Genomic DNA, 13103 nt, shown 5'->3' with positions numbered 1-13103 from the left:
CGGAAACTGAAGCCTGCCTGGGCGCCGCCATTGTACCTGCTGTTAGCATTCCATTGACTCCCATTCATTTTGGCGTCACTTTGACAGCGATTAACTTTACATCTGAGGCGTTTAAAGACTTACGATTGCGTCATAACACGCAACTCTCTGTCGCACAGTAGAGAAATTACCGTATAGACAGGAGGAGAAGCTTGCGGGCAATCGGGGGGACGTGGAGGCATAAAGTCCAGGGAGAAGCCCATAGAGAGTTATAAAGTTGCTCCTGCTGCTCATGGACAGCTAATACTCACGATCTCCGGCTCTGTGGGATTTGGAAGGGAATGATTCAGATTCCTCTCAGCACAGCTACTAGAAGACGTACAGCTGTCAGAACGGTTGCTCACGTCACATCTCCATCGTCAAGCTCAGTTTGAGCCGGCGCAGTCGCTCAGCCATCAGGAAGAGACGCTTCTAATGGGCTTCACTTTTCTCCGTTGAAATCTATGGGGTCACTGTGTCCATTTCTATGATCTGCCCGAGCATGTACATCTCACCGCTCCGGCACCCAGTTTGCGCGTCTAAATCAGTTGCATATTTACAAAATGAGCCTACAATAGCATAAGCCGCCTTTTTAATAAAAATAAAGATCCATGTTTTATAAAATGTCCACGAAACCTAATGAAATGTTTAGTGAAATTAGAAAATATTTAAGAGATCGTTAATTTAGTTATAAATTATTTAGTAATAAAATATAAAATTATTTAGTAATAAAATATAAAATTATTTAGTAATAAAATAATTTAGTTATAAATATAGACTACATACATGTTTTTATATCCACATATTTTCTTCTAATGTCACAAGTAATAATCTCAGGGTTTACTGGATTTTACACGATTCTTTTTGTAGTGTTGTTTTTGGTAATGCACTTTAAAATAAACATTGTCACGTGTGGACCTTTCTTCTTCTCACCGTTGATTCCTGATGACTCGAAATGTCAATAAGTAGTGACATAATAACTTCATAGCTGTGCCCTAGCAACCACTTAGGGCACCCTAGCAACCATAAAACAACATTTACAAGCCATATCTCAGCTCCAGAAAATAGTAGAAAGGAGTTCGGCTTTTTTGACTCATCAACTAGTCTTTAAAAATCATCTCATAAACTGTATAAACACACCATAGCAACCATATAGAGTACCCTAGTAACCATAACACATGAATAAGCCATATCTCAGCTCCACAATATCGTACAGACATGGTTGTTGGCTCGTATGCAATCATGTAGGCTACAACACCCTAGCAACCGAGTGGCGAGTTTTGCCACTGCAAGCACCACTCACATTTTCTTCTGAAAATGTACATTCCAGGCGAAAGTATAAACAAGGCTTTAGGCTATCTCCGCGGTTTAATGACGAGAGCCACCCAGACACGCATCTGCAAAGGCACGGCCTGGCGAAACGCCATGTCGCCGTAGGAGAGGAATGCGGACAAACGTTGACACAACATATCAAAGGTTGGCTTGCTCATCCTAAAATTTCGGACCCACTGCTCCTCGTTAAAGCCCGCCACAATATGCTCCCGTCCCACCAGTCCTGAGATCTCTCTCGCACACAGTAACTGACGCGTATGGTCAGGCTCAATGATGGTCCTGTTCGTCGTCCTCCGCCTCAACATCATGCTGATGTTTGGCAAACTTTGCATTTATCGCAGAGCAAGTGTCAAGCATGTTTCGCGTTCGTCCATCTGTGCAGGAGAATTTAACCCTTTAAGCATGCGCGATGTTTCAGATAGTGTAAACACATGACTCGGATATGGGTCACAATTTAAAGAACGTGTAAACGGACAGTCAAAACAATCGAATATAGGCAACAAATCAGAACTGGGCATCAAGACCTCCAGTGTAAACGAGCCCGACACTTGTTAGCAACCGCCTTTTTACAAGAGTAAAAGCTTAAAAAATCCCATTACATTAATTTATTTTATATCAGAGAATAAAACATGAAAATATATTGAGCCTGCATGTGTTCACCGCGAACCTTATGAACCAAAAACCCCATTCAAAAAACTCATTGACCTCGGGACGATGGAACAGGAAGTGCTAAAATACAAACTCGTTTGTGGGTTTTGGCTTACAGAAATATGTCATCCCTGCAGCACTCTATTCACGTGTGTGTGTGTAGTCTAACTAGTACAGTAACTTCTTATTGACAATCTAGTGACCTTATTGAACTTCTACTAGTGTTCACAAGTGAAATAGCAAAAACAACGACTGTTTACCCGAACCCTCTCAAAAACAAACCCTCTCGGCGAATCAAGTAATACCTGTCTTTGCTCATTTAGCTAGGAGACGACACACTTGCATAGCAAAATCTTTTGGGAAAGAATAGGACTTCGGATGTTTTATGGGTTACTCAGAGACCTGTTACCAGAATCTGTCAGCCCGGTCTCATAAGGGGGTGATTTCTTATGAATTTATACGATTTATTCTTATGAATCCATTTATAAGAAATTTTATAAGGATTTTATAAGAAAAATTAACCCTCTGGTGCTCTTCGCGTGTCGGTCAAAAATGACAAAATTCAATGAAATGAATGCAGGGAGAGCCGGGACGATTGAAACACGGGACGGATGAAACATTGAGATTTTCCTTGAAAACCACTCGCGTCATGTACGTCAAATTTCAGCACGCAATGCCCACCAGACCGGCGAAAACATGTCTTCTTTACGTCATGCCGGTTTAAAGTTTAAAGCCTACCGGTTTAAAGCTGTTTTTGAGTGTGGTTAGTGAATTCTTTCGTGCGGTACTGGTTTTTTTTGACTGACAAGTTGTATTTATTGTTTCATGTGCCATTGTAATGATAATACGGCAGGTGTATTAGTACTGCAACACACCCTTAAAAGGTTCGTTCACCCAAAACTGTAAACTCTGTCAGTAATTACTCTCCCTCATGTTGTTAAACCCCGTAAGACTTTCGTTCATCTTCGGAACACAAATTAAGATATTTGTGATTAAATCTGAGAGCTGGTTCACTCCTCCATAGGCTTCTAGGGGATTGAAACTCGCCAGGCCAGAAAAGTTATTAAAGACATCGTTAAAATAGTCCGAGTGACTACAGTGGCTCAACCTTAAGTTTATCAAGCGACGAGAATACTTTCTGTGTGCAAAAAACAAACAAAAATAACATTTGTGGAGTGACCCAGCTCTCATATTTAATCAAAAATATCTTAATTTGTGTTCCGAAGATGAACGAAAGTCTTACGGGGTTGAACGACATGAGGGAGAGTCATTACTGACAGAGTTTACATTTTGGGGTGAACCAACCCTTTAAGGGTCTAATATCAGAGTTTTATTGGGAATTTTTTATTTTTTAAGGACAAAACATGTTTAACTGGCAGGAGGCGCTTTCTGGGCGGTTGAAACAACGACTCCTGCCAGTTAAACCTGGTCATAGGAAAACACTCAATATGACTCAATCACTCAATATGACTCTAGGAATAAATGTAAGAAAATTTATTGTAAACGGATTTGTCTGTCTTCTTCAAAACAGCCTATTAGAAAGATTACGCAAAATGCGCAAATGCTTATCGCCTATTGTTTATTGGGCGACAGAACAAAAATGTTAATATGAACCTTAAAATTAAAATAAATTACAAAATATGTTTGTAGCAATATGTACATAAGTTACTTGTCAGGTATTGTTCAGAAAAACAAGCATTAGATGAATAGTTACCGTTTAAACTGGTATGTTTCATCCGTCCCACCCCTGTGTTTCAATCGCCCCGCTGGCGTCAATTTTTTACTTAAATCATTCTATATTTCTACCGAATAACACATGATACTAAGAGAACACATGTGAGTTGTTGATCACAAAAAAAAAAAAAAAAAAAATCTGTACCCTTATCTTAGAAAACAACGTTTATCTGAAAAGTGTTTCAACTCCGGCTCTCCCCTACTATATTTTAGCTTGATAATGTTTTTTATTTCATATTTTGTATTTTTTAGGGGATTTTATGGTACTAAGTTATATTTACGCTGTATTTATAATCCATTTATTCACTTTTTGAGCATAGACCTGGGGCCGTATTCACAAAGAATTTTATCTTACCACTAGGAGTACTCCTAAATCGCACTAAAATATTTTAGCTAGGAGTTTTCTCTTAAAAGTTATTCACAACGCCTTTCAGACCTACTCTTAGTAAGGAAAAATGACTACTCCTAAACTAAGAGTGAGTCTTCGTTGCTATGGATGACGTCACTTCTCATGCACGAGCCTCCTCGCAGTGATCACGGTGATTGGTTGTTAGATGACAGGGCCATCATGCGGAACATAACACAGACGCAACAAATCATGGATTTAGGACATCTAAATATGTCTGTGTCCTACACAAAATAATAATAGTAATGTCATCGAAATGTTTGTGCAGGCCCCAGTGAAGTGTAATTCTAAAAAGGCAGAGAGAGAGAAGTCGTGAATTAAATTAAATTAAATCAAGGTAGCCTTATACCCCAATGAAAACCGCCACTTGCCTAATAATGAAAAAACGACACTTGCATTAACACTTGCTTGGTTAATTGACATCCTATTAGCCTAAATAGACTACTTAAAGCAAGGAAATGTTACTCCTATTGAAGTAATGTAATGGTGTGTTCACACCGAACGCGAATAAAGCGTCAAATACGCGTCTATCGCTTGAACATTCGCTCGAGTTCAAATTTTTCAACTTGCGCGGAAGACATTCGCGGCAAACGCGTCGCCCAATTCGCGTCATTTGCAACGCCCGGCGCGAATGATGCGCCTATTCGCGTCTTTGCATTGACTTTGTATGTAATCTACTCGCGCAAATAATTAAATTCGCGTTCGGTGTGAACACACCATAATAGTTGAATGACGGTGGATTATGAACTCGCCAAAACGGAAAAGAAAGCCCAACTGGACGCAGGATCAGTTACTGCTGCTGGCCCAAAAACATAATAAAAGTGAAATTCGGCACTGGGATATCAAGCAAAACTTAGCGTGAGAATGGGAGAGGATTTGTTTGCAGATCAATGCAGCGTTCCCGCTTGTGTCGCGGACCCCGGACGACTGCGAGAGGCGCTGGTATGCGCTACAATCCTTTGTGAATAGGTCTTAGTGAGTTAGGAGTCCTCTCGACTTCTTTTAAGCTGTCCCAGACTTAGGTGCTACTTTTAGGGCTAAAATGCTTCGTGAATTACTCTTAGTGAAAAAAATTAGGAGTCCTAAAGTTAGGAGTGACACGCCCATTATTTTTAGGAGTTGCTCCTAAATTTGCCAGTTAGGAGCTACTTTTAGCCTTAAAATTCTTTGTGAATACGGCCCCTGAAAATTAAATTTCCAACTTAAACTGGTAAATCTTGAATGCTTTAAAGCAACAGGCTGAAGTTTGATCTCTTTTCAAAGTCGACACTCGGCAGATTATTGCTGAAGTGAAAAAAAGTTTTAAAAAGTGAACTTAAAAAAAGTCACAGAATGTTATGTGTATTGTTATGAAAAATGCACAAAAATACTATTTTCAATTTTTATATGAAATATATATTTTCTAAATCACGTTTTACTCTAAAACTGCAAGAGAATCAAAGCCATAAATTGGCTTTACAAAGAACACAAAGTTGTGTTCCAAATTTGAGCTTGATATCTCAAAAAATGAGTGCCGTTCAGTGAGAGTGTGTTCGGCTGCAGTACCAAACGCTTCCACTAGAGGAAACTCGTCTCCCATTCATTTCCAATGCGCTCACTTTTGACCACGATTAGAACAAGTGTGACTATTTTTTCAGGACCATTTAACCAGAGGTGGGTAGAGTATCCAAAAACTGTACTCAAGTAAAAGTACAAGTACTTATAGAAATATTTACTCAAAGTAAAAGTAAAAGTAATAATCTTAAAAGTTACTTGAGTAAGAGTAAAAAAGTATCCAATGAAAAAACTACTCAAGTAGTTAGTTACTAGTTACTTTACACATAGGCATATATATATATATATATATATATATATATATATATATATATATATATATATATATATATATATATATATATATACTGTATATGTAACATGATATTATTTAGATTTTTTTTTTTTCATTTAAATGACTATTATTATCATAATTAGATAAGCTATCTTTGCAACAAAAACAGAAGAGACAAACATTATTTCTGTATATCTATAGCCTGAAAACCATTGGCTGTCCTTTGGTTTGTATAATAGTATAGTAACTTATACAACTACATTTGGATTATTAGACAATGTCGGAATAAAGTGACTCTATGGAGTTTTGCATTCAAGGGATGGGAACCATTGACAGATTAGAAAGTGTTAAAACTCTGCACATGTGCTCGCAGTCATGTCATGCCCAACCAGGGTTCTCAAGTCTCACGCATTGGCCGTGAGACACACGCAATTCAACCAGTTCACACGCTCACACGCCACACCGTGTATTTCTCACGCTGAAAAGGCAATGCCAACCAAGTTGTCCTGCAAGCTTTATATATAACGTTGTATACGAGGCGCATGCACACAAAGATAAGTTTCCTGCCGCCAGCGCGTCCGCATCTCGGCCAGATTGCGTTCGTTACTAGGCAACTTATAGACGCGCGAAGTCCGCGAACACACACGGAAGTTCGGCCACCGCGACATCGCGCGAACACACGTCGTGATGGAGAAAGTAAGTTGGAAGAAAGCTCGCCTAACATTTTTAGACTAGAAGTTCTAGAATATTTAATATATAGCCCATCGTAGCCTATACATTATTGATGCAGTCAAAAACTCTACAACTGCTTTGCAACCAGGCCAAAAGCTTTGGCTCAGTTTGGCTAAGGAAATGTTATTGGGTATGGGAAGGAATGAAGATGTATTTCTTCAGTTTATTTTAAATTCTATATTATACTGTATTAATAGTATTTCTAGTTAGGCTACATTAAGGCTAAAGCAGAGTGCTCTTGGTAATATTGTATATCCTGTCAAAACATACATTAGCCTAATCATTGCCATTGCATTTGTATTTTTCAAAGATGTCAGGGAAAAATGCAAAAATATTTGTTTTTCCAAACATTTTGGAGCAATTTGTTATATATTTGTAGCCTAATTTTGAAATATAACATTAAAGAGTAGGCCTATATTTGATGTGATGAATTGCTCTGTCATTTATCAGATTTACCAATTGTTATAATTTCAATTTTTGCTGGTTAATTTTTATGAACAATGGGTAAACTTGGGGGCGTGGCTAGGCGGGGGCGGGGCTCCATTTAGGCTCCTCCCCTAACCGCATGTGATCTCACTCCAAGCTTTTGATAAAACTTGAGAACCCTGTGCCCAACATAAACAACGATCAAATGCACGGATCTTCTTCTGTCTGTTCTCCAAAATGTATTTAAATGTAGGCTATATTTATGAAAGCATCTTTAAACTGGTTAACTGAGTCTAATAAGGCAGGCAAAGGCATTCGTTTTCAAGTCGAGTTCGCACGCCACTGCGCAATACCGACACTACAACACCGAGAATACATTGTGTGTGTACACACATTCATAAACTGGACGATGATAGCTTATTTAATGTATAAAGTAATGTATATGTCCAAAAAAAGGGTAATGCCATACTTTGTAGTAGTGCTATATGGCGTAATAATGTGTTTGGTTGTAAAATGTATTACCTGAATGAAATCGAATGTATCGTCGTGTGGAATAATTCATTCACAGACAGCTTACGAAGTATACGAAGATGTTCAAGTTCAACTAATAAAGATCTTCATCGCTGGCAAAAAATATGATGCATTTGCAGATTTACTTTCTAGACTGTACTGTAGACTATGGACCGCCACACAATGTTCTTGATGTTCTTAAATCTTCCTGTTACGACTCCGAGACGATTCAGTGCGTGCAGGAAACTGAACAGATCATTCAAACTGATTCGCGAACCGATTTAGACAGATCTGCCCAACTTGTTTGATGAAGTCTTTGAACAGAATCGACTCAAAAGAGTGATTCATTTGTGAATTGAGCATCGCTCATGCCCAGAAAAAAGAGAGAGCGCGCGCTTAGAATAAACTACGCTTTTAACAACATATTGCATTAAAATAAAGTAACGAGAGGAACGTCGCCCAACGTAACGAAGTAAAAGTACAGTTTTTTCATTAGAAATCTACTCGAGTTAAAGTAAAAGTACCCACAATTAAATCTACTCTTAAAAGTACAAATTTTCCAAAAAAATACTCAAGTAAATGTAACGAAGTAAATGTACTTCGTTACTACCCACCTCTGCATTTAACCTTTTCGAATCATGTCCATGATTTTTTTTAGTTCACATAGCAAGTGCCAAAACCTTTGCTAAGTTTCGTACCATTCCGATGAAGTAAAAAAAATCGATCGTAAACTAAAAAATCTTAACATTTTTCGGTCACAAATAACCGAGGAGCACCAGAGGGGGTCCACTCCTAATCGTCAGCAGGTCGTACAAAAATTAGCCACCAATTCTGCAGAATTCAGTGATTATTTTTGTTTTGAACATTAGCACATTCTCAACAGTAGCTTTAGAGAATGATCAAATCAACCACAATAAGGAGCAGACATGTGTAGAAGCGTGATGAGCGATGAACACAAATTCTGTGGAATTCTGCAGTCAGGCGTTGCAGACAGGGCGACTTACTGCCAATATCCGCTAATGCAAATCAAAGAAACACTTATTGGACCAGGACGAAGTAGAGTTTTAAACAGCCATGTTAGGCAATGATCAGCCACCGCTCATTTGCATTGTACCATATCAGGTTTAGGTTCAAAATACCCTGTATTTACTGTACATCACAACTGTGATCCTCACGATGATGAAGCTATCTAAGGATTTCCCTGAATGGCGAACGATGTGATGTGATGATGTTTCATTGCTTTGGACCTTCATGGAAACTGAGAGGATGTTAAAAGATTTAATTTAGTATTTTACACTAAAGAAACTATAATGATCATGTTATCAAATGTTTGTCAAAGATGCAATAATGTGACGCACGTCTTGTGCAAAAGTGTTTGCTTTGGCTTTTGTCTATTTTGGTTATTATTTGAGTCACCTAACTTCCTCTTACTAAGAAAGGAAATAACATTCCTATGGATTGAGATAAAGTAATAAACAATGTTTACAAGGAGCTGTTTTGCATATTCATTATGCACTTTTTGTTGCTTGTGAACTTCCTTCTTCCTTGTAGAGGCGGATAAATATATAGTCAGAAAGGGAGGGAAGGAAGGAAAGCCAAATTCGACATGGATTGATATACACATGGATTCACCATTCAAATCAAACCTATTGCTCTACATGATTTTTGTATATCTTTACATGTGAAAATGTCATTATTTATAAGCTGCAAATAGCTTTTGGCAGTAAAAGCAAATTAGCAAAGAAAAAAGAAAAAAGAAAAAAGTATAACACAACTTTCTGTTGAATTTAAAGGTGTGTCTATAGTAATGGACTAAAATTAGAGCTCTAGTACATACTTCAGATGCCATAAACCATCAATCACAATTAAAATCAAAACAGAATATTTGACACAAACGTTTTTATTTCGTGACAAGAAACATGTCAAAACATAGTCAACATAAAATACTCATGTCTGTGGTATTACTGGTTAATCTCCATCTAAAACTGTTAAAACATATTTCAATAATTGGTCTTAAATTGTTGTGCATGCAGCTTTTTTTTTAGAGCTAACACCTATTTGTATATACTTACATATTTCAAAACGTAATTAGTAAGATTGCATGATTTGATTATATAAAAGCTCAAGTTATAGTGAAACCAAAAAAGTGAACACGTGAACATTTTATTGACTATTATTACTAAACCATTTATGGCACCACTGGTTGAATGCAGAGGACTTCTGGAATGAGGAGGCTCTATTTCTGTCTTTCTTTCTTTTTTTTAGACTAATAAAGTTACTGTGATTTTCACCCACCTATTTTGTAAAAACCCTGGATTGAAACGGCAAGACGCGCATAAAGTCTAAAAATGTAAGTGCTCAATTAAGGCGGATATTTTTTATCCAGTAAGAAGACATGTTTGAAACACATTTACCGAATAAACCCCTCGTCCCCATGCGACTGTCCGTCAGCGTCAGCTGTGATTGGATAACTGGAGTAACCAGTGGACCAATGGCGTCGCAGCGTCTCTAATGTTGGTTTGCTGTTTCCGAAACGCCGGAGTCGAACTGTGTGATCTTTAATCTGAGGTTTAATTCCCTCCAGAAGCGTCTCACACACACGAGTGTGTTCCCAAACACCAGCATCCGAACGCAAGATGAACATGACAGCGTTTACTGTGTTTCGTCTGACGCTCTGAGACACTCATAAATGATGATGGAGGAGAAAGAGCCACATTGCAACAACTTCCATTTATATTATATATAAATGGATATAGCATTTTAATTTGTGACTATATGCTATTTTTATAACTATATGCACCAAAAAAAGAAAAGAAATAAGCCAAATACACATTTATCATTTTATTTTAATGAATGTTTACAGATATTTTGCACCAATCTCCTTGGAAGTGATGATTTTGTTCTCTTGAACACATGGGATGGAAACGCTGCTTTATTCGCAAATGTTTTTGTGTGATATTCCAATTTTGCGCATTAGTTAAATTCACAATTTTGGATGAGAACAGCTACTGTCTCAAGATTTTCTCACACATATATATTTTTTTTGTTACTACTTTCTCTATTTTTTTTATTATCGGTCAGTTTAATAATTGATCATTTCACCTTTAAGTATTGCATTTTAATTTGTGATATCAATGAGATGATGTGCACCAAGAAAAAAAAGAAGAAGCCAAATACACATTTATCATTTTATTTTAATGAATGTTGAACGGACAAGGAGCAGGAAGTACATCTTTATTTATTGCATTTGCCAATGCAACTCTGAGAACTTAATTCCTGTTCACATTAATGATTATAAGGCACTGGCAGGTAATAAACATGTTGCACGTTGCTACTTGGACACCTTGAACTAAACGTGACAAGCTGTTACAGCTGAGTATGATATTTTTAGAACTGAAACATTAAACAGAATGACAACAACATAATGCACACAAGCTCATGTTAATGGGACATCTTTGCAGACAGATGCTAAGATTAGACTGTCTCCTCTGAAGAGAAAACATGAAACTGGACAAACTCATGCACACTGACAGTTAAAATAGATACTAGCATATCAAAGACACAAGTGTGATACAAATTACACATATAACTATATGCTAATTTGACAATATTGGATAAAACATCAGTATAATTATTATAACAATAATGATGTCATCATTATGTTGAATTGACAACATAAGATGTCCTTTGTACATTCAAATTGTCAAAATCCACAAGCTCAACATTATATAACTGAACCAGATTGATAAGAAACATGTAACAATAAAGCACAATTAAATATGATGTCCAGTACTATGGCAAGATTCAGAAAATGCAATGTGACAGTCCAATTGTAGTGCTTGACTTGAGTACTATTATAAAAACATATCAGCGGATTCCCATCCCTAACAACTGAAACACAGAAGTACAATAAAAAGTCTGCAGGAGACAAGGAATCACATCTATTACTATTTAAAGTGATTCTGTGGTGGAGTAGAATTGAATGAACGATTAGGTGCAGACTTAAGAACAAAATTACTCTGAACATTGAAAGCAGGGCTGGCCCTTAATGACTGTAATTACATACAACTAATTTTACAGAATGCTCAAATTACATTTCAGCTTCTGTCCAAACCAAATCTGCAGCCTTTGAGACAAGGTACAGTTTGCTGCACGCTAGGAGCAACAATTGATGCAATGTGCATCAACCTCTTTAAAAACAACTAGACACACATTTGACTTTGTAGTCATACGTAGTTACCACATGTACTATGTGATAAGTCAATTAGGTTTCTGAGACTTTAAAGAGCCCCAGTCAGAAACCTCCAAAAAACAGAAAAGATGAAAACACCAGAGCTACACTGTCAGAAAAGAATGGGCAAAAACGGTACCTTCAGGGGTACAACAGCTTGTCATTGGGTGAAAAGATAGTACCTTATCTACCCCCAAATGGAGCATATTAGTATGTTAGGGTAGTAACATGTACCCTTAAAAGTAACACAATGAACTTTTAGGGCTAACACGGTACACAGTTGTCCCTTTAAGGCAGAGGTCTTCAACCCTGCTCCTGGGGACCTGCTCTCAGGGACCTGCTCTCCAGCAGAGAGTAGTTCCAACCCTAATCAAACACACCTGAAACAGCTAATCAAGCTCTCCAGGATCACTTGAAAATACACAGGCAGGTGTGCTGAAGCAGGTTGGAAATAAGCATTGAAGCCCCCAGGTGCAGGGTTGAAGATATGTGAAGGCCAACTATGGTAACCCCTACTCTGAGTTTGCACTCTGCAAACCATAGACACACACACCCGGAGCAGTGGGCAGCCTTTTTTGCGGTGGTGCCCGGAAAGCGATTTGGGGTTATTGCCTTACTCAAGGGTACCCAAGTAATTTCCTGCAAGTATTAACAATCAAACCCACAACCTTTGGGTTACAGGTCTGACTCTCTAACCATTAGGCCACGACTGCCCCCTAGGCCTCTGCTTTAAGGGTATTGCCCTGGAGACAAGCTGTTGTACCATGAAGGTAAAAATTTTGGGCTTTTTTTTTCTCTGAGAGTAAGACCTACTTATGGGCAGGGTGTTCTTTATTTTTTGCCATTTTGCCTTTAATGAGATAGGATAGTATAGAACAGGGGTGTCCAATCCTGCTCATGGAGGGCCACTGAGCTAGGGGTAACATGGTACACAGTTGTCCCCTTTTAAGACAGAGGACTTAAACCCTACTCCTGGGGACCCGCTGTCCTGCAGTTTAGCTACAACTCCAATTAAACAGACCTGAACCAGCTAATCATGATCTTACTGGGCATTCTAGAAACATCCAGGTAGGTGTGTTGTGGCAATTTGGAGCTAAACTCTGCAGGACAGTGGCCCTCCAGGACCGAGTTTGGACACCCCTGGTACAGAGAACTGACAGCAAGTGGGAGAGAAAGGGGGACATCTAGATCTTCGGCAACCCGAGTTTGAGTCCAGACTGTCTTTCACCTTTCCCGAT

Source organism: Rhinichthys klamathensis, unplaced genomic scaffold (genome assembly GCF_029890125.1).
Source record: "Rhinichthys klamathensis goyatoka isolate OS25496 unplaced genomic scaffold, OSU_Roscu_1.1 h1tg000087l_1, whole genome shotgun sequence".
Taxonomy (NCBI): Eukaryota; Metazoa; Chordata; class Actinopteri; order Cypriniformes; family Leuciscidae; genus Rhinichthys; species Rhinichthys klamathensis.
Note: the sequence above shows the minus strand (reverse complement) of the source record.